This window comes from Malania oleifera, chromosome 1 (assembly GCF_029873635.1).
Source record: "Malania oleifera isolate guangnan ecotype guangnan chromosome 1, ASM2987363v1, whole genome shotgun sequence".
In the NCBI taxonomy this organism is placed as follows: domain Eukaryota; kingdom Viridiplantae; phylum Streptophyta; class Magnoliopsida; order Santalales; family Ximeniaceae; genus Malania; species Malania oleifera.
This window is the reverse complement of record NC_080417.1, coordinates 156646207-156669188: the sequence shown is the minus strand read 5'-3', so window position 1 is coordinate 156669188 and position 22982 is coordinate 156646207. Positions and strand designations below refer to the sequence as shown.

General features: G+C 36.7%; 1 long non-coding RNA gene across 1 annotated transcript in view; it reads right to left on the bottom strand.

Moving 5' to 3' along the window:
- Nucleotides 1-22279, bottom strand: part of LOC131168567 (uncharacterized) — a 28939-nt gene extending 6660 nt beyond the window's left edge. Inside the window, exons 1-4 of the long non-coding RNA XR_009140348.1 lie at nucleotides 17978-22279; nucleotides 13286-13447; nucleotides 12811-13184; nucleotides 12616-12724 (exon numbers count right to left, since the gene is read on the bottom strand). This is a non-coding gene — a long non-coding RNA (uncharacterized LOC131168567). The remainder of the gene's footprint in view (nucleotides 1-12615; nucleotides 12725-12810; nucleotides 13185-13285; nucleotides 13448-17977) is intronic.
- Nucleotides 22280-22982: the final 703 nt, after the last annotated feature.

Below are 22982 nucleotides of genomic sequence, written 5' to 3'. Positions count from 1 at the left end.
CTCTTTTCAGTTTTTATGAAGTGGTTTCCACTCATTCGAATGCTTTAGCTTCTCCATCGCCAAACTGATTGAAACACTGCTTGATGAATGGAATCTCAGGGATCTCGTTTCCTGCACTTAAAATCCCTCCAAGCTAGCAGCCCTTTCCCAACTTTTTCTCCTGCGTGTAGCCTTTTTCCATTCCCAGTGTAGGAGAAGATGATTAGCAGATTCTCCTTGCTCTTTATACATCAAGGATCTATGAAATATAAGCTGGCTTCTTTTTATTAGATTATCTATAGTAAAAATTCTGCATCATACTGCCACCCAGTGGAAGAAGTAGAAAATTAATGGACCTTCATTTTCCATGGAAAATCACCTCCTCCAGTCTCCGTTCCCTTTTTAGGAAACTAGGAATAACAAGACACAATAGGAAATGGCACATTTTTTCCTTGACAAAAAAGAAGATATATTAGATAGAGAGAAAAGAAGGTACAATGTACAGGGACAAGTAGTCCACCAATTAAAAACAAAAAGTACACCAAAAGCTAAAAGAAAAAAGAAAGAAGCAAAAAAAAAAAAATTCCAAAGCCTTCCATCACAATTTACTACGCTCTTCAACTTTTATATTCTCTTTGACCCTTCATCTTTTGACTTTTTCTATCATCCAAATGCAATTCTTTTACACCAATATCATTCATCTTTAAATTCATTTTACCCAAAAGATCTTGAATTGCTAACTCCTCAGGAATCTCCTCCACGTGTCTAGGCAGAATTTCATCCTTACGCTGTAAATTATTAATCAAGTCATTATTATCAAAAATAAAAGCTCTCTCCAACTCGTCCAAGTTCAAATGGGGGTGGATGAACATGAGGTAAATCCCCAAGTTCATCAATAGAATCAGAATTCTAGCCTTATTGTTCTTGAATTTCAACCACAAAAACAACCCCCCTGTGAAAGTCAAACTCACTAATATAATCACTTTCCGAATCTGAAAGGTTCACCCTTTTCTTTGCCTCCTTTCCTTTACTGGGTTCATTACTAAATTGACCTTCTTCTTAGCAAGAATGTCGTCCACAATACTTATCTCTCCCTTGGAATCTCTCCTTCATAACTTTGGCACTGACTGACCAAAATTTTCTCCCATATCTTCAAAGTTCAAATACCTTTCTCGTGCTGCCTTCCAGCAATCATAACCCTTATTACCCTTAAATCTATCAGAACTAAACAATGAAACATCATATCGCCCACTTCCCCGAACTACCAAATTCTTTTTTTTTACTTTTTTACCCCGCCTCATACTTCCTTTTAAAAACTCAAACATTTTTTAACCCCACAATCTTATTTCAAAATTAAGCATTTTTCATATATAAAAAAATAAAAAGGAAAATAAATAAATAAATTATAACTTTATTAATGTCTTTGCTTAAATTAATAAGGGCATGTACAAAGTAAGAAAATGTCTTTATAAAAAACTAATTAGACATATCCTGAATTTAAAGAATTAAATTTTGAATGAAATCAAAATTTTATTCACTGCACCCCATGACCTCGCCTTTCTTCTTGGGCGACACCTGACGTGGCATCCAATCTATCGAGCTCAACTGAGGACCTACAACAATTCGGCATTCGACGGGCATTCGGAGTGGTCTGAAATTGATTGCATTCACGAGGTGGGGTTATGTAATGCATTGATTGCGCAATCAAAGCAGCTTCTCCGATAGATTTCGAACCTTGGAAACACAGCTTCAGATCAACAAAACTGGCCAAATAAGAAATACTAATCAAAAGGTCCTCCACCAAGCTCTCAAGAACAGATAGGCGAGGCGCGGGCCTCATCCTCGCTCTCCTAACTCCAAAAGACACGAATCCTTCTTTTGCCTTGCTTCACCTTCCTTTAAACACCTTGTTTAATATATTTTTAAAACGACGAGGTAGCCGGACTAAGTCGGTGCTCGCGCTTTCCTTAATCTGGAATTTCTATACTTGGGATCCAAGATTTCTAACATTATAAACACGTATATACGCAAGAATTCTTGCGTATACTTGGGATAAAGGATTTCTAACGTTTTAAACACGTATATACGCAAGTATACTTGGGATCCAAGATTTCTAATTATAAACACGTATATATGCAAGTATACTTGCGTATATACTTGGGATCCAAGATGTCTAACGTTATAAACACGTATACACTCAAGTATACTTGGGATCCAAGATTTCTAACGTCATAAACACGTACATACGCAAGTATACATGGAATCCAATATTTCTAACGTTATAAACACCTATATACGCACGTATACTTGCGTATACTTGGGATCCAGGAATTCTAACGTTATAAACACGTATATACGCAAGTATACTTAGGATTCGGGATTTATAACGTTATAAACACATATATACGCAAGTATACTTGCGTATACTTGGGACCCAAGATTTCTAACGTTATAAACACGTATATACGCAAGTATACTTGCGTATACTTGGGATCCATGATTTCAAACGTTATAAACTTATATATGTGCAAGTATACTAAGGATCCAAGATTCCCAAGATTATAAACACGTATATACTCGGCATCCAAGATTTCTAATGTAATAAACGCGTATATACGCAAATATATTTGGGAAGAAGGGCAGAAAAAAGGTTAGGGTTTTTTGGAGTAGGAGAGCAATGATGATGTCCACGTCTCGGCTATCTCTTCTTGAGAGCTTGCCGCAGGATATTTTGATTATCATTTTTTATCTGACCAGTTTTGCTGATCTGAAGCAGCTCCTCAAGGTTTCGAAATTCATTCGAGAAGCTGCTTTGATTGCACAATCAATGCATTACAGAACACCGCCACCTGAATGCAATCAATTTCAGACGACTCCGAACGCACCTAGATGGCCGAACCCTTGTAGATCCCGGCTTTACCTCAATAAATTGAATGACACGGCAGGGGTCGCCCAAGAAGAAATGCGAGGTCATAGGATGGAGTGAATAAAATTTTGATTGTACTCAAAATTTAATTCTTTAAATTCAAAATATGTCCAATTAGTTTTTCACATAGACATTTACTTGATTTGTAAATGTCTTTATTAATTTGAGCAAAGACATTTATAAAGGTAGAATTTTTTTATTTATTTTCTTTATTTTATGAAAAATGCTTAGTTTCTAAACAAGATTGTGATGTTAAAAATGTTTAAATTTTTCAAGAGGGACTACAAGGCGGTACAGAAAACGGAAAAAAGAGAATAAGCTAGTTCGGGGAGGAGGGGGATCTGATGTTTCATGTTTTAATTCTGATAGATTTAAGGGTAATAAGGTTTATGGTTGCTGGAAGGCAGCTCGTATGACTGCTGAGATGCGAAAGGTATTTGAACTTTGAAGATAAGTGAGAAAATTTTGGCCAGTCAGTGCCGATGTTATTTAGGAGAGATTCAAAAGGAGAGTTAAGTATTGTGGACGACGTTCATGCTAAAAATAGAGATTGTTGAGTCGCGGCTCAAACTTAGAAAAGATACTCAGGGTGGACGATGGCAGGTAGATAGGGTGCGGTATCATTAAATTGTTGTATGAGGGTACTTCGTGGTTTTCTCATGGGGCTATCCACACACCCACTTGTAGCCTAAGACAATTTCAATTCAAAATATATTGAAAATTATGCAAAGTCTCCACGGACGTAGGGCACACTGCCATACCATATAAATTGTGTTTGCGTCAAACCATAAAAGTTGTTGAGTTCTTATATTCTTATGCTTTTTTCTCTCTAGACTTCTTGTGTGCGTCTTAATTAGCAGAGAGTGCTTCACAACCCAACCAGATATTTCATTTCCTTCCCTATACACAATTAACTTTAACTGAATCAAACTAAGGCATTAACTTCATAAAGTCTCCATAAATAGTCAACGACCTCCAGATAGGGCACTAAGGCTTGCATTTAATCATCAAGAAATCCATAATATGCTTTGAACCTTCTTTTGCACAAAACTTGATAGTTCATTTTTTTTTTCTTTACACTTTATTAGACATGCATGCCAAGCTCAGCATTCCACAACAGGAACTATTGTTCTACCTAGGGGGTCTGAAGCTCCGCAAATAATCCTTTTTAATAAAAGTAGAAGAAGCTCAAGCTCCAACGCCTCTTGCAGATACATCAAAATAAAGTTCAAAAAACGCAGCATTACGTGGTTTCTAGCTGAAAGGGGGATCCAATCTGCTCAGCAATTGCTTTTTATACTGAATTTTGTGGGGAAAACTTGAAAATTCATTGCTCCTTGCAGCATTTGTCCCGATTCATCGCCAGAAATTTTAAAAATTTTCGACAAATGAAAGTAATTTTATAATTGAACAAACTCCAAGGGGGAGTCATCCCTGTACAAAAGAACGTACTTAGAGACTATTATACCCCACAACCATCAAAGGAATAAACAGTGTCACAGTCATAACCTCTCTGTAGGGCAGATATTCTCTTTTCAGTTTTTATGAAGTGGTTTCCACTCATTCGAATGCTTTAGCTTCTCCATCTCCCAACTGATTGGAACACTGCTTGATGAACGGAATCTCAGGGATCTCGTTTCCTGCACTTAAAATCCCTCCAAGCCAGCAGCCCTTTCCCAACTTTTTCTCCTGCGCGTAGCCTTTTTCCAATCCCAGTGTAGGAGAAGATGATTAGCAGATTCTCCTTGCTCTTTATACATCAAAGATCTATTAAATATAAACTAGCTTCTTTTTATTAGATTATCTATAGTAAGAATTCTGCATCATACTGCCTCATAGTGGAAGAAGTTGAAAATTAATGGACCTTCATTTTCCATGGAAAATAACCGGCACCAGTCTCCGTTCCCTTTTTAGGAAACTAGGAATAACAAGACACAATAGGAAATCGCACATTTTTTCCTTGACAAAAAAGAAGATATATTAGATAGAGAGAAAAGAAGGTACAATGTACAGGGACAAGTAGTCCACCAATTAAAAACAAAAAGTACACCGAAAGCTAAAAGAATAAAGAAGCAAAAAAAAAAAATTCCAAAGCCTTTCCATCACAATTTACTACGCTCTTCAACATTTCAATTCTCTTTGACCCTTCATCTTTTGACTTTTTCTATCATCCAAACGCAATTCTTTTACACCAATATCATTCATCTTTAAATTCATTTTACCCAAAAGATCTTGAATTGCTAACTCCTCAGGAATCTCCTCCATGGGTCCAGGCAGAATTTCATCCTTACTCTGTAAATTATTAATCAAGTCATTATTATCAAAAATAAAAGCTCTCCCCAACTCTTCCAAGTTCAAATGGGGGTGGGTTCATAAGGTAAATCCCCAAGTTCATCACAAGAATCAGAATTCTAGCCTTATTGTTCTTGAATTTCAACCACCAAAACAACCCCCCTGCGAAAGTCAAACTCACTAATATAATCACTTTCCGAATCTGAAAGGTTCACCCTTTTCTTTGCCTCCTTTCCTTTACTGGGTTCATTACTAAATTGACCTTCTTCTTAGCATGAACGTCGTCCACAATACTTAACTCTCCTTTGGAATCTCTCCTTCATAACTTTGGCACTGACTGACCAAAATTTTCTCCCATATCTTCAAAGTTCAAATACCTTTCTCGTGCTGCCTTCCAGCAATCGTAACCCTTATTACCCTTAAATGTATCAGAATTAGACCATGAAACATCATATCGCCCTCTTCCCCGAACTACCTAATTCTTTTTTTTTCCTTTTTTATACCGCCTCGCACTTCCTTTTCAAAACTCAAACATTTTTTAACCCCATAATCTTATTTCAAAATTAAGCTTTCTTCTTACATAAAAAAAAAAAGAAAATAAATAAATAAATTGTAACTTTATTAATGTCTTTGCTTAAATTAATAAGGGCATGCACAAAGTAAGTAAATGTCTTTATAAAAAACTAATTAGACATATCTTGAATTTACAGAATTAAATTTTGAATACAATCAAAATTTTATTCACTGCACCCCATGACCTCGCCTTTCTTCTTGGGCGACACCTCACGTGTCATCCAATCTATCGAGCTCAACTGAGGATCTACAACAGTCCGGCATTCGGAGTGGTCTGAAATTGATTGCATTTAGGAGGTGGGGTTATGTAATGCATTGATTGCGCAATCAAAGCAGCTTCTCCGATGGATTTCGAAACCTGTAAAAGCTACTTCCGATCAACAAAACTGGTCAGATAAAAAATGCTAATCAAAAGGTCCTCCGCCAAGCTCTCAAGAACAGATACGCGAGGCACGTGCCTCATCCTCGCTCTCCTAACTCCAAAAGACACGAATCCTTCTTCTGCCTTGCTTCACCTTCATTTAAACACCTTGTTTAATATATTTTTAAAACGACGAGGTAACCGGACTAAGTCGCTGCTCGCGCTTTCCTTAATTGGGAATTTCTATACTTGGGATCAAAGATTTCTAACATTATAAACACGTATATACGCAAGTATGCTTGCGTATACTTGGGATAAAGGATTTCTAACATTTTAAACACATATATACGCAAGCATACTTGGGATCCAAGATTTCTAACCTTATAAACCCGTATATATGCAAGTATACTTGCGTATATACTTGGGATCCAAGATGTCTAACGTTATAAACACGTATACACTCAAGTATACTTGGGATCCAAGATTTCTAACGTCATAAACACGTACATACGCAAGTATACATGGAATCCAATATTTCTAACGTTATAAACACCTATATACGCACGTATACTTGCGCATACTTGGGATCCAAGAATTCTAACGTTAGAAACACGAATATACGCAAGTATACTTGGGATTCGAGATTTATAACGTTATAAACACGTATATACGCAAGTATACTTGCGTATACTTGGGACCCAAGATTTCTAACGTTATAGACACGTATATACGCAAGTATAATTGCGTATACTTGGGATCCTTGATTTCCAACGTTATAAACTTATATATACGCAAGTATACTTAGGATCCAAGATTCCGAACATTATAAACACGTATATACTCGGCATCCAAGATTTCTAATGTAATAAACGCGTATGTACGCAAATATACTTGGGAAGAAGGGCAGAAAAAAGGTTAGGGTTTTTTGGAGTAGGAGAGCAATGATGATGTCCACGTCTCGGCTATCTCTTCTTGAGAGCTTACCGCATGATATTTTGATTTTCATTTTTTATCTGACCAGTTTTGCTGATCTGAAGCAGCTCCTCCAGGTTTTGAAATTCATCCGAGAAGCTGCTTTGATTGCGCAATCAATGCATCACAGAATGCTGCCTCCTGAATGCAATCAATTTCAGACGACTCCGAACGCCCCTAGATGGCCGAACCCTTGTAGATCCCGGCATTACCTTGATAAATTGGATGACACGGTAGGGGTCGCCCAAGAAAAAAGGCGAGGTCATGGGATGGAGTGAATAAAATTTTGATTGTACTCAAAATTTAATTCTTTAAATTCAAGATATGTCTAATTAGTTTTTTACATACACATTTACTTGATTTGTAAATGCCTTTATTAATTTGAGCAAAGACATTTATAAAGGTAGAATTTTTTTATTTATTTTCATTATTTTATGAAAAATGCTTAGTTTCTAAACAAGATTGTGATGTTAAAAATGTTTCTATTTTTCAAGAGGGACTACAAGGCGGTACAGAAAACGGAAAAAAGAGAATAAGCTAGTTTGGGGAGGAGGGGGATCTGATGTTTCATGTTTTAATTCTGATAGATTTAAGCGTAATAAGCTTTATGGTTGCTGGAAGGCAGCTCGTATGACTGCTGAGATGCAAAGGTATTTGAACTTTGAAGATAAGGGAGAAAATTTTGGCCAGTCAGTGCCGATGTTATTTAGGAGAGATTCAAAAGGAGAGTTAAGTATTGTGGACGGCGTTCATGCGAAAAATAGAGATTCTTGAGTTGCGGCTCATACTTAGAAAAGATACCCAGTGTGGACGATGGCATGTAGATAGGGCGCGGTATCATTAAATTGTTGTATGAGGGTACTTTGTGGATTTCTCATGGGGCTATCCACACACGCACTTCTAGCCTAGGATTGAAACCCTAAGACAATTTCCATTCTAAATATAGTGAAAATTATGCAGAGTCTCCACGGACGTAGGCACGCTGCCATACCATATAAATTGTCTTTGCGTCAAACCATAAAAGTTGTTGAGTTCTTATATTCTTATGCTTTTTTCTCTCTAGACTTCTTGTGTGCGTCTTAATTAGCAGAGAGTGCTTCACAACCCAACCAGATATTTCATTTCCTTCCCTATACACAATTAACTTTAACTGAATCAAACTAAGGCACTAACTTCATAAAATCCCCATAAATGGTCAACGACCTCCAGATAGGGCACTAAGGCTTGCATTTAATCATCAAGAAATCCATAATATGCTTTGAACCTTCTTTTGCACAAAACTTGATAGTTCATTTTTTTTTTCCTTTAGACTTGATTAGACATGCATGCCAAGCTCAGCATTCCACAGCAGGAACTATTGTTCTACCTAGGGGGTCTGAAGCTCCGCAAATAATCCTTTTTAATAAAAGTAGAAGAAGCTCAAGCTCCAATGCCTCTTGCAGATACATCAAAATAAAGTTCAAAAAACGCAGCATTACGTGGTTTCTAGCTGAAAGGGGGATCCAATCTGCTCAGCAATTGCTTTTTATACTGAATTTTGTGGGGAAAACTTGAAAATTCATTGCTCCTTGCAGCATTTGTCCCGATTTATCGCCAGAAATTTTAAAAATTTTCGACAAATGAAAGTAATTTTATAATTGAACAAACTCCAAGGGGGAGTCATCCCTGTACAAAAGAAGGTACTTATAGACCATTATACCCCACAACCATCAAAGGAATAAACAGTATCACAGTCAGAACCTCTGTGTAGGACAGAGATCCTCTTTTCAGTTTTTATGAAGTGGTTTCCACTCATTCGAATGCTTTAGCTTCTCCATCTCCAAACTGATCGAAACACTGCTTGATGAATGGAATCTCAGGGATCTCGTTTCCTGCACTTAAAATCCCTCCAAGCCAGCAGCCCTTTCCCAACTTTTTCTCCTGCGTGTAGCCTTTTTCCAATCCCGGTGTAGGAGAAGATGATTAGCAGATTCTCCTTGCTCTTTATACATCAAGGATCTACGAAATATAAACTGGCTTCTTTTTATTAGATTATCTATAGTAAGAATTCTGCATCATACTGCCTCCCAGTGGAAGAAGTTGAAAATTAATGGACCTTCATTTTCCACGGAAAATCACCTGCTCCAGTCTCCCTTCCCTTTTTAGGAAACTAGGAATAACAAGACACAATAGGAAATCGCATATTTTTTCCTTGACAAAAAAGAAGATATATTAGATAGAGAGAAAAGAAGGTACAATGTACAGGGACATGTAGTCCACCAATTAAAAGCAAAAAGTACACCAAAAGCTAAAAGAAAAAAGAAAGAAGCAAAAAAAAAAAAATTCCAAAGCCTTTCCATCACAATTTACTACGCTCTTCAACTTTTCTATTCTCTTTGACGCTTCATCTTTTGACTTTTTCTATCATCCAAATGCAATTCTTTTACACCAATATCATTCATCTTTAAATTCATTTTACCCAAAAGATCTTGAATTGCTAACTCCTCAGGAATCTCCTCCACGGGTCTAGGCAGAATTTCATCCTTATGCTGTAAATTATTAATCAAGTCATTATTATCAAAAATAAAAACTCTCTCCAACTCTTCCAAGTTCCAATGGGGGTGGATGAACATAAGGTAAATCCCCAAGTTCATCACAAGAATCAGAAATGTAGCCATATTGTTCTTGAATCTCAACCACCAAAACAACCCCCCTAAGAAAGTCAAACTCACTAATATAATCACTTTCCGAATCTGAAAGGTTCACCCTTTTCTTTGCCTCCTTTCCTTTACTCAGTTCATTACGAAATTGACCTTCTTCTTAGCATGAACGTCGTCCACAATACTTAACTCTCCTTTTGAATCTCTCCTTCATAACTTTGGCACTGACGGACCAAAATTTTCTCCCATATCTTTAAAGTTCAAATAAATTTCTCATCTCAACAGCCATACGAGCTGCCTTGCAGCAAGCATAAGTCTTATTACCCTTAAATCTAGGGCAATATCCTTGAAACTTGGAGGGCTGCTAAGTACTATTTGACTATTTCAGGTCAAGTCATACTTTGTCTACCTTTCAATACACCCTACCCAGCCACTGCCACTAAAATTAGGTAGCTCACTCCTCACTGCTGCATTATTTTGTTTGCATGTGCCTAAACCATCTTAACCATCCTTCTTACATCATGTCATGTACAAATGCTATGTGCAACTTACCATGAATGTATTCATTCCATAATTTGTCTTCTATTCGTCCACCTTACCTTTCTTATTTCAACATCTTCTACTATCTTCTTTTTTTTTTTTTTTGACATTTTAGATCCTTAATTGGCCAATATTATAATCTACATCACACAGTTGGTCTTGTAACCATCCTATAAAACTTTTGTTAAAAAAGCATAGATGAAATGCCCCAAGTCGCACAGAACACGGTTGACATAGCATAGTTGGTCTTATAGCCATCCTATAGAACTTTTTGTTAAAAATTGAGTAAATTAATTGCTCCAAGGTATGCAGAAACATGCTCACTAGCCTTACGATGAAATTTGCCCACCACAGTGTGCAAACAGGTACTGCAACGAATTGTCTCTAGCATACAATAGAGCCCCTCCAATGCTGGTGATTGTTTGCAAATTGCACACTCAAAAACAATCCTAATATACTACTCCAGAAATAAGACTTTCAAGAACTAAGAAATTTGGAATACAATTTTTCAGAAAGTAGTTTGAGAAGAAATAAATGCAAAGGGATAGTACAGAAGGAATGGGAGGAAAAGTACATTTTCCCATTTGTATGCAGGTGTTTGACGTAAACATAAAGACTACTCCAATGATGAGAGGGAGTGCATAGTATGCTTCTTGGGCCAACAAACTAATCCTAGCACACCTTGAGCAACAAACGCAAGTGATTGCTTTATGTAGACCTCCTCCCAAAGATCACCCTGTCGGAAGGCCTTCAAATGATGCAAAGGCCAATCACATATGGAGGCTAAGAAGATGAACAAACAAATTGAGGCATGTTTCGCAACTAAGGAGGATATTCAAATCCAAATTGTACACCTTTGGGTACATCCCTTAGCATCAACATGGGCCTTCTAAAGAGCAATGGAACCATTAAGATTGACTTTCACAATAAAAACTTAGTAACAACCAACCATAGGCTTATTAGGAGGAAGAATTACCAATTTCCAAGTGTCATTATCCATACATCTTCTCAACAATTGTAGTGTTTTACCTTGAACGGATAAGGCTTCAGAAGTATATTTAGGAAGAGCAATAAAAGACAGAGTACAAACAAAACAATAATTTGAGGGCGACAAGAATGCATGAACACTTGAGAAAAAAAGTATGTGATCATTTTAGGTAGAAGTCAAACTAAAATCGATTTACAGACCAAGTAACTAAGGACTGAGAGCAAGAAACAATTTTAGTGGAAGTCAAAACACCTCAAAGAAAAAAAAAAGACATATGATGTTGGGCTAGAAGTGAGTATTTGGATGATCATTTTGACACAATTTTGAGGCCTGTGTCAAAGGATAGGGTCAACAGATTATAGGGTCCTAAACCCAAATATGCTTAGATAATTCATGGTATATTATGTGTGTTTAGTTTTCTTGTAGTAGGATTATCACTTGTGTACTTTTGGAGTGTGTTAATAATTTCATGTGTCGCTAGGGGTATATATGTAATTTTTCGTATCATAGGCTTTTGTATGAATGGTTTGTGAAAGCCATGTAGGAGGTCGTTGTTGTTGAATTTGAATTAAGAAATTATCGTGTGATCTCCCCTCCCCCACCAAGTGTATCTCCTTCTTTCCCCTCTCTTCTACTTCTTCTTCCCTTTCCCTTCCCTCTTATCAATTTCTTCTAATTTCTCCCTTGGCAGCAAATCCTTGATGCTGCCTGCATGACCATTTCTTTAACAACGATAGAAAGTCACTAGAGGCAATTCTTCAATCACTTTTACCCTTTCCCCTGGTCCTATGCAAGGTGTCTTAAATTTCAATTTCATCTAAAATTTCAATGCTACAAAATTATGGAAATTTCGATATTGATGTCAATTTTGATTTCAATTTTGGAAAATGATGGAAACTAGGAGCAAAACGTGGAATCCTTTTATAAAGCTTTATGAACTATTAGTAGACATAATAATGCATGATTTAGAACAAAAATACTAGTAGACATAATAATGTATGATTTAGAACCAAAATACATCAAGGATCAGTACTGGGGTATAAGGTACAGTAGCTGTAATATAATAATCATATTAAGCATATTCAATTAATAAAAATGAAATTTACAAATCAGTTAAATATTACGTATCACAAAAACAGTTTCAGATATAAAAGGTCGAAAATGTTGTAGCTAATATCTAAGTTAGTTTGTGCACCGGGCTGCCCTTTTTATTGTATTAAATTAGATTTTCCCAAACAGTTCACAGCGAAGGAACATTTTGCTTAGGAAAGAACAAACTTAAGGTACCTTTTTCTTTTTTGGCTCAAAACTAGCTTAAGTACTGACTGCTGAATGAAAATCTTACCACTTGATATTGCATCATATGCCTGTTGAGGGCATAAAAAGTGCACATGACAATCTATGGCCCCAGCAGTTACTATCATTCCCTCTCCAGCAATAACCTCAGTGTTAGCCTAATTAAGAAGATTATTAATAAGTGACGTCAAGAAGATGCAACATATATACTGCCACAGCTACCGCATTGTGAGATGGAACTTACCCCAATGATCATGTTAGAAGAAACACCATCCATGACATCTGGATTGCCTTCTTTTCCAAGGGAAAAAATAAGACCATTTTTAATACCAATATCTGCTATAAAAATCCCAGTATAATCATCACAGCATTTGTAATAACCGTATCAAGACAGTCATGTGATGCGTAGCCAAAAGCTTGCCTCATTCCATCGCTTAGAACTTTTCCGCCTCCAAATACACATTCATCACCATATACAGCAAAATCTCTCTCAAATCTGCAAACAGGTAAGTGTCACCAAGCCGAATTTTGTCACCAGTGGTAGGTCCGTACTTGTTGGCAAATTCCTCGCGAGAAATTGTTTTCGTGAAATCAGGATCTTCTCCACTGATACCTTCTCTGCAAAAAGCAGTTCCATAGTAAGCATGGGAATATTTTTCATGATGTGATACATAGTAGAAAACAGGAAGCACAAAGATGCAAGGCCACAAATACTAAACCTAGCATCTGTTTCTCCAGAATTCCCAAATCTTCTTGTGCGGACAGCTTCAATCACTGTTTCGATATTGGCATCATCAACAGGACCATAAACAATACCATTTCCTCCCTTTATCTCTTGCTTGCCCCCAATCCTAACAAATTGTACTTTTTGTTTCGCCTGGCTGGATAAGCAATACAGTTGGTGGATGATTTTCATAATGCATATGAGAGAAGATTCCAGTGCAAAACATGCATAACATAAGCCAGTCATGTTCCCTCGAGGAATTAACTTTTCCCACAGAACATGATAAGGAGACTACAGGAAGCCCTAAATAGGAGACTCGCATTTGAAGAAATGATTCCGGAAGAATGTATATCAACCTTGACATTGTTAAGCTAGTTGGAGTGGCTACACAATACTGCAACCATTTAGTCTAAAAATTGTTTTATTTTAAAGTTATATCATATATAACTATATCTACCTCAATACACTTATCCACAACATTAAATATGTCAAATCAGATCAATTTAACATCAATATACACACCAAAACTTGCCTGCCCTGCTTCTTAGGTTGGCTGTGGTATTCCTTCTTTACATTGGGCTTTATCCCGGGCCGTATTTCCTCTGAGCAATAGCTTAACCATTCATCCACTTGAACTGAAGGTCTTTATGCACTAATTATAATTGTATTCTCTCCCATCAGAGGCTTTATTTATAAAATCCTATGTGCCATATCATGTTTTCCTAACATCTTCCATTAGCCTTCTACATAATAGTATCCAATCACAAGCCATTTCAATATTTAACATTTATGGTGTGTTAAAGTTGGTATTTTCAATGTTTTTTTTTTTTCAGGGTGGCATTTTCAACATTATTAACTTCACTCTATCTAGTTTGTTCTCCATCGATGAGCAATGTCAATCCTGTTTTAGAAACTACATCCTTTCAAAGACAATGTTTCTACAATCCAAATTGCAAAGCAACGGGTAATGCCTTTTGGTTAGCTTCATCACCTTGCTTGTTAATGAAATTTGAGCACCAATGCAGCAAACCATTTTAATATACAGCACAAATATGTAAAAACACACCACCACAGCCAACCACACGCCGCCCCCCCCCCCCCCCCCCCAAAAAGAAAACAAAACGGAAGGAACCAAGAAGAAGGAAAAAGGGAAAAAATAACAAAGAAAGGAGGGTAAAGAAAGAATGGAATTCTTTAGAGGATATGATGCTATAACACCCATTAAATTTTGCTTCCATAAAAAAAGGAAAATACACCTGCTAGGTAGACTATTTATGTCCTACAGGAAAACATGATAAAACATATACATCATTCTTAACTGCTTTCAGCGCCCCCTCACTTCCCGCCCCCCAAAAAAAACAAATAAATAAATAAATAAATAACTAATCCTGACAACATCATATTTAGGGTGATAAAAATACAAATGAAAAGACATTCAAGGTAACAAAGTTCAACCTCAAATCTTGTAGCTGTGCCTGCTGGTATGTTCAGCCACATGCCATATGCCTTCCTCCGATCAAAAACCAAATAGGGGTTCACCTCAACAAATGACCATATGAATTTGAAATATAGTTAAACTAAAAATATTCAAAAAACTTTGAAAAATTTGAAAAGAAAAAAATTCACTAAAAAAATCATTAGTACACCTCTTCAATTGTCATGTGCAGCAGGAGTGTAGTACTATTCTTGGAGCACTCAAAAGTGATTTTAAAAAATATAATAATTATATAAAATAATAATTAGTTTCTATTTTTGTTATAATATTTTCTAATTCATATTCTTTTTTATTTTATTATTTTCATCGTATTTTTTTAAAATATTATTTGATTCAAAGATACAACTGATAATGAGTTAAATGAGGGTGTTTAATTTGTTTTAATTTTGGAAATATTAAACTAAACTGATTGTTGGTTTTTGGATTTTATTCTGGTTTTAATTTTCATAATTTTTTTACAGTGATGCCAATGGCCCCCGAAATTAGAGCGGGTGGCTGGGGGCATAGTCAAATCACCATAATTTTGGGGGGCAATTGTTAAATTCACTACGCCTATTGCTTTTCTAACTTCAATTTGTGGCAGCTGTCTCCACTCACTTCAATTTGGGTCCACTGCAGATGATATGAATTCTGATGCTGTCCTTCTCTTTCTTCTTCTGTATGGCATTCCCTCTTTTTAGGGTAGCACTGCAAAGCAAGATGGGTTCCATGAAATAATCCAGGCTGGAGCGATGGGACTGAAGCTGCATGAGGACTGGGGAAGTACTCCTGCGGCTATAGACAATTGTTTGGCCGTTGCAGAAAAAAATGACATTCAGGTGGCTGTTTCTTTTTCTCCCAAAATTTTTTCTAGTAGTACAATAGTTGATTATTCTTTCTTCTGTTAATTTTGATAGGTTAATATTCACACTGATACTCTGAATGAATCTGGATTTGTGGAGCATACAATTGCTTCATTCAAAGAAAGAACCATTCATACTTGCCACAGGTATGACCGGGATCTCCCTTTCTCTCCTCCTCCCCATCTGCGCTTCCCCAAGTTTACAGTTTGATTTCTCCATGCGTATGTTGGACATGATCTTAAGGTTTTAAATACTGTTTCTTTCATCTAGCTCATATTGCCTTATCTAAAAAATTCTCTCTACTTTATTCCTCCTAATAACTGTTGGTAATTGCGAGATCAATGGATATGGTATTTTCAAGGGAGAAATGCTACCTCCAGTCTAATACTCTAGTTTGAAACATGAAACCAGGGGCTTCTTTTTTAACTTGGTTCATAATTTGAAACCTCAATAGAAAAGGGCAAGGTAATCCAAGTCATCATTTCTCATTTCTTGATGCATTAAGGAATTTCTTCTTCACATGATTTTTGGCCCTAAATAGGGTCTTGATAATTGTTTTAAAGCATGGTCTGACATGGCTTATCAGACCAGGTTCAACTGGACCTTGTATCTTGGTTGGTCCCAATCACCTATCTCAACTCAATTTTCTTAACTAGGAGTCAAGCTCGCTGAACTTGGCAGGACCTGGTAGTTTTGGTCAAGTTGACCCTGATTACTTGGCAAAAATGTTGTAATTTGGGCCTGTAAGGTTTGAACTTTGAATTAGGTAGATTCACTAGTACATAACATATAAACTATGTAGAAGAGTAAAGATATGTGGGCATTTACTCCATGTGACATTCAGGTGTACAACATGTAGATGGACACCACGTCATTGAATAAATTTTTTGCATTAGTAAACTGGTTAAATACATATAAATTCACAAGTTTTGATCCAAGAATACAACACAATAATGCTTTAAATTATTTTATAAAATTATAATCAATTTAAATATAACATATACTACAAGTATTGGATGTCATTTTGGTTGCTTTTGCTGCTATTGGCGAGAAAATGCATGCATGCATTTGCTATTTTAACTACTTTACTGATTATAAATTTAAATGATGTTATGCAAGGAAAAAATTGATTCACTGCACTAGCTGCAGCTTAAAATCTCATCGTTACAGCCAACCAACGTAGTTGGCATGAACATATTTAAGCCTTCAACTCTATGAGATTACAGCATAGAAGTTTTTGTTTCCCAACGAAGAAATTTATCTAAAGAAGATACAAAAAGAAGTACAAGGCATCCAAACTTAGAAGTATGTTTCTTCAAAATTAGTTCAGGTAGAACTTCACACTGCACAATAAACTAATGGCTGGTCCATATATGCATGTGCATGCATACAGCTCCAATGTGCTTGGCTGGCTTGAGGCAACAGGTATAACAATCGGGAACCAAGTGCAATGTGCTCCTAGAGGTCTTTGTCACTCTTCTTGTGTGTACAGAAAGACGCTCTCCTCAACGTATGGAAAAAAAAAAATTATATAAACTCTGAAGTGCAAGCTGTGCGACTCAAATTAAGCTACAACAACAATAAAACCAACCCTTAATTCCCACTAGGTGGGGTCGGCTATATGAATCTTTTTCCACCAATTTATGCGAACTCAAATTAAGCAAAAAATGAATATTTTGGGGAGCTAAAAAGATGGGCCAAGTAGTCTTCAATCGCTGGATTAAGTGAAATGCAAATTATTTGATAGAGTGACGCCGAGGCTCCAAAGGAAAATTTAGGCCTAAATTACAAACATTTGTATAACAGATACCAGTAAACTTTCTCCAGAATAATTTGAATTCTCACGCAAACAAAAAAATATAAAAAGGAAAAAATAAAACAAAAAACAATAACAACAACTGAGAAAACGTAAACAGATATAAGAAAAAAGCACATGTGAAAGATAAATCAGTCGATACATCATTCATAGCTTCTTCTGTACTTCATCATTGGTATATATAAGGATAGGAAAGCCTATGTGAAAGATTTTGCTAGAAAAAAGCCTATGTCTCTCCTAGTTGTTCATTCGATACATCATTCATAAGTTCTTCTTTACTTCATCATTGGTATGCACAAGGATAGAAAGGCCTATGTGAAAGATTTTATTAGATTACCACTTCACCAAAAATCTTAAGCTGTTAGGCTGAGGTCCAACAATGTGTATCAAGCCTTAACAGATGACTTCAGCAGATTTGTGGATGAAAAATAATATTAACTCCGCAACATCAAGAGGAAGATAAAATGTACATAAGACAGAGCAGACCAGTCTATAAAGTTCTCAACCTAATATCAATCTAAATTCATCCCTTACCTGGAAGAAAAGAGCCATCAAATGCCTGCTCCAGATTTACATCTTCGGAGGAAATTGGTTCATGAATGATGATTAACTTTGTCCCATCAGGAAAGGTTCCCTCCACCTAAAAGATATGATTAGCAGTTAAAATTTTCTTACCCTATGTTTGGGAGCATGGCATTCAGAGCTTGGATTTATATTTGTGTGGAGATAGACAAAACATAGTACAAAATTGTATAGAGTTTCTACCAAATTTACACAAATCCAAATTCAAGCCCCGAAATCCACACTTCCAAACAATATATCTTAATAAATCAACAAGAAGAAAATACAAACATTGCATACTCGGTGAGGAAATATTGCATACTCACGTTGTGTCCATGTGTGCCCAATTGTGTCCGAAAATTTAAAACAAAAAACCTGAAATTATTTTGCCCAACACATAAGAGGGTCATATCAGGGCATGTTGGGCACATGTCGTCATGTTGGAGTCCAACACACGATGGATACAAACACTTGGGCCTCTTAGGAGTGTCGTTTTTCCTAGGTAGGCGTCCAAGGACTAAAATCAACAGTTTCAGCATGCACATGTGTAGGTAAGCTTGGGTTAAATTATTAACAAAAAAAAATTTAAAAATTCAAAGAGCCACAAGTCACACAAGGCAGCAATACCACTGGCAGGTGCAATGCAATTGTTAGTTTCACTACAGCAGATCCTCACCGAAGATTGAAAAGTACAGCATATATACAAATGCCCGAGCATAAATCACATGAAAATATAATTAAAAAGCTCTATAACATGTCATACCATAATACAAAAGATGGATGGAGAATCTGGCAGGTTGACAGATAGACATGAAACATGGCTCAGATATAGTCAATTTCCACATGAGGGTGCATTAGTCATCAATAAATATGAATATGAATATGAAGATCGTGTCATACCAGAAATGTAAAAACCCCTGATGCAGCAAGAAATATTGCCTTTCAGGAAACAAAAATTGTCCATACACATTTTAAAAGTGCGTACAAATCCCTTTCATCACCGGTTCTTAAATCAATTCAAACTCCAGCCCAACACACTTAACAGTATAAGTTCTTCAATACTTCATTGATTTTTAGGTTTTCATATTTGCATTTGCAAAAAATGTGTTCTACCATAAGTGCTAAGGTATATTCTCAGAAAGAATTTTTGCATCAATTTCTTGGTGTTGCAAAAAATGTGTCCTACCATAAGTGCTAAGGTACATTCTCAGAAAGATTTTTTGCATCTATTTCTTGGTGTTGCAATCAACAAGGTGCTTGGGGAAAAAACGTAATCATTATTAATGAGCAAGAAGAACATATGGTCTGTACGGAACATATCACTTCAGGAATTCCATAGATACAAATTGTGACCCAGACCAAGCAGCTATTTCAATTCCAAAGAATAATGATGAGATAGCTTCAATTCTGTTTATTTCTTAACAAATTAGTATTCGCAATTTGTCAAGGTAATTCTAGCTATATAAGTCAATAACAACAACAACAAAATCAAACCTTAGTCCCACTAGGTGGGGTTGGCTATATGAGTCTTTTCCCGCCAATTTATGCAATCATGTACCATTTCTTTTGATAGATTCAAGGATATTAAATCCTTACTCACTATCTCCTCCCAAGTTATTTTAGGTCCACCCCTACCCCTTCTACTGCCCCCCCCCCCCCACAGTAACTAAGTCACTCTTCCTCATAGGTGTGCTATGTGGCCTACGTTGCAAGTGTCCATACCATCTAAGTCGTCCCTCCCTTATCTTCTAGCTATAAGTCATGAATGAAAAAATATTAATAATAGGATAAATAAATTACTTCTGGAACACCTGCAGAAAAAGATATCGATGAATAGGATATTCAGCAGCAATCAATTTCCTGTCAAATTCTTGATCCAAGTTTTCTTCTCCATCTTTGATTTTCTTTCCTCCCTCCTCTCTCTCCCACACCTTCCCTCCTCGATTATACACTTAACACTGCTAATTGCAGAACTGTTCACCGCACCATATAATAACCAGAAGCATACTGTCACTGCCCTACACTTTCGTAATCTACTTTCCAAGTAGGGTTAGCAACAGCTACCACAGACATTGCCAATCAGCCCCTTCCCCAAATTTCATTGCCATCCAACAACATGTGTAGCCCAGGGCACCAGCTAAAGGTTCCCCAGCCATCTGCCCTTGAAAATCCCAAGTTTTCTAGCCTGTTTCTCCCCAACATGTGGCGTACATGTGACTGAAATCCTACATTTGAAATTTTGATTTGCAGCACAATAACTTGATTCCAGTCAAAATATTTTGTATTCATGTACAACATTTTGATCTGAATTGCTAGAAATTGGACTGCCTTGTACCATCAGCATTTTGAAGAGTCAACTGCCAGTGCCAGCATCAAGAATCAGATTCCATTGTTTCATATGGTGAGTTTTCTAATTGGAATGTTTAGTTTCTGCATGATACTCATTACTCAAGGTTAAAGGTGAATTAGAGATAGATTTAGAGAAATTGAAAATTCTGGGGCAAATTGTGTTAAAGGTTTGGTGATATATAGCTGCAATATATATTTAAAATTTAAAATAAAAAATAAAATAAAAAAAACTAACAAACAAACCAGCAACATGGTGACAAATTATTGGAAAAAGGAATGCCTTTTCCCATACCTTGGGTACATTTCCTACCTCAAGTGTGGAGAAAATGTATGCAAAAAAAGTCACAATTGATGAGAGGTGTCCTGTGAATGTGTTTTCAAAAAATGATGTCACTTGTATGCAGCTTTAGAACCCCACCCACAGCCTTATATGAAACATTAGGCTGATAACACTGCTTTACATGTTAGTGGAAGGTGTTTCAGTTCCTATCCAAATGGATGATTATTTTGATCATGTTTGGTGACATATCATACCCATTGGCCATCTGCTGCTTCTACTTGGTTGGATCATTTGTGTGTGACTCAAAAGACATGAGAACATAGATGCATTTCACTATAATAGCAAGAAGAATAATTTGGAGCCTGCTACCAGCAAACCAAGCATAAAAGAATATGGCAATATTATTCGTGTAAAAGTTACTCAACTTGAAGACACTACGAGCAAGGGTAGGCATGTGCTAGAAGACATCCAAAGCCTTCAAAATTTATTGAAACTAATTCCCAATTAAGCTCTTCACTTAGTTTGGTGCTGCAAAAGTTCGTTGCTGTCTATTTTTAATCCTCCAACATGTCAATTTTGAAGCTATAAGAGATTTGATTTAGAACAAGAAGCTAATCATGGTAGACCCTTTTTTGAGATTAATTCAAAAGATTTGGATCAAAAAATTGTTGGTACTAACCCCAAATGTTTTTAGTTCAATAAGAGCAGTTATTGTGTGTGCTCCAGTTTAATTTGTGTAGATGGCTTATGTGTATTTGGGGCTCATTTGTAAAATAAGTGTCCTTTCAGGTGTGGTTTATTTGTAACTTTTAGACAATATAGGCACAGGCCATTGGTTTTAGTGCCATCATGGAATCCATGATTTTTCCGAGGGTAGGGGTTCTTCATCATGAATTCAAAAACATATGACCATTATTACTCCATCTAAAAAACTGCTGTGACAAATCCCATCTGCTTGTGAAAGAAAATGCAATCGAGAAATACTCTAAATTACTAAACCCTAAATTATAAATCCTAAATCCTAAAAGCTAAACCCTAAACCCTAAAACCCTAAACCCTAAACCCTAAACTGAATAGTCAACTAGTACTTTGCAGCATTCCAAGTTTCAAGGATATTGCCCTAGATGGTGCGTAACAGCAGAATAGGATTCATGTTCTGGCCTAGGGGTGTAATCGTTCCATAACAGTTTTGTTATGGGTCAAACATAATACTGAACTAAATTTTGCGGTTTTTAATCTTGGCGAACTGAAACTGAAACCAAACTGAACTTATTATGCGCTAGAGAACTGAACATTGGGTGGTTCGGTTCCCATTTTTTCGGATTTTAACCGATTTTTAACCAAACATTGGAGTCGTGCCGTTGCGGCGAGTGGGGACTGGAGGGTGGCTGAGTGGGGAGGGAGGCAGAGCCGCAGTGGCGGCAGCGCAGAGGCAGAGCTGCAGAGGGTCGGGGACTGGAGAGTGGCCTAGTGGGGAGGGAAACAGAGCTGCAATGGCGGCAGTGCAGAGGCGGAGGCGTAGGCAGAGGCAGAGGCAGAGGCAGAGCCGCAGAGGGTCGGGGACTGGAGAGTGGCCGAGTGGGGAGGGAGGCAGAGAGCCTCTGCGGCAGCAGCGCAAAGGCAGAGACAGATTGGGGACTAGAAGGTGAGGGGGGGTGGGGGGGTTGGTGGTTTCCGTTGAGATTGAGAATTTGAGAAAAAACCCTAGAAAAACTTCAGTTATATTAAGGGAGCAAATCCAATGTGATGCAGCCTACTACAACTTGGATTATGGACCAATCATATCTTAATGCATATTAATTAAGTTAATTTTAATATATGATTTGTATTAAAATCAGTTTGTTGGTTTTTTGGTTCAGTTCTATTAATGAGACTGAAACTGAAACCGAAGCCAAAAGTTCCCATTTTGTAGAACCGAAATCGAAAACCAAATTGTTTGTGATTTTAGTCCGATTTCAGTCCAATATTCGGTTTTTTGGTAATTTTCTTACACCTCTATTCTGGCCCTATCTTGTAAGATTTAAGACTTAGTTATTGTTTTTATTGTACAGTCAAATGATGGTAAATTTCTCCATGCATAGTTTTTAATCTCAACTTGCATTGGATGTATGTTTCAATTTTAGCACCTTTTTAGAATTTATTTTGTTTCAATCTTCATTTGAGTGAATATGGAACATAACAGCAACTATTCTTGCATCTTATAGACACTGTCTGGAACAAACTAGTTCATGCTGATACGTGCACCGGTTAGTGGTAAGAAATATCTTTATCGTGATGGTCATTGCATCAATTAATAGTACGGAATTTCTTTTGATTGCATCCGCATGATGCATGGGGAAGGCATTTTAC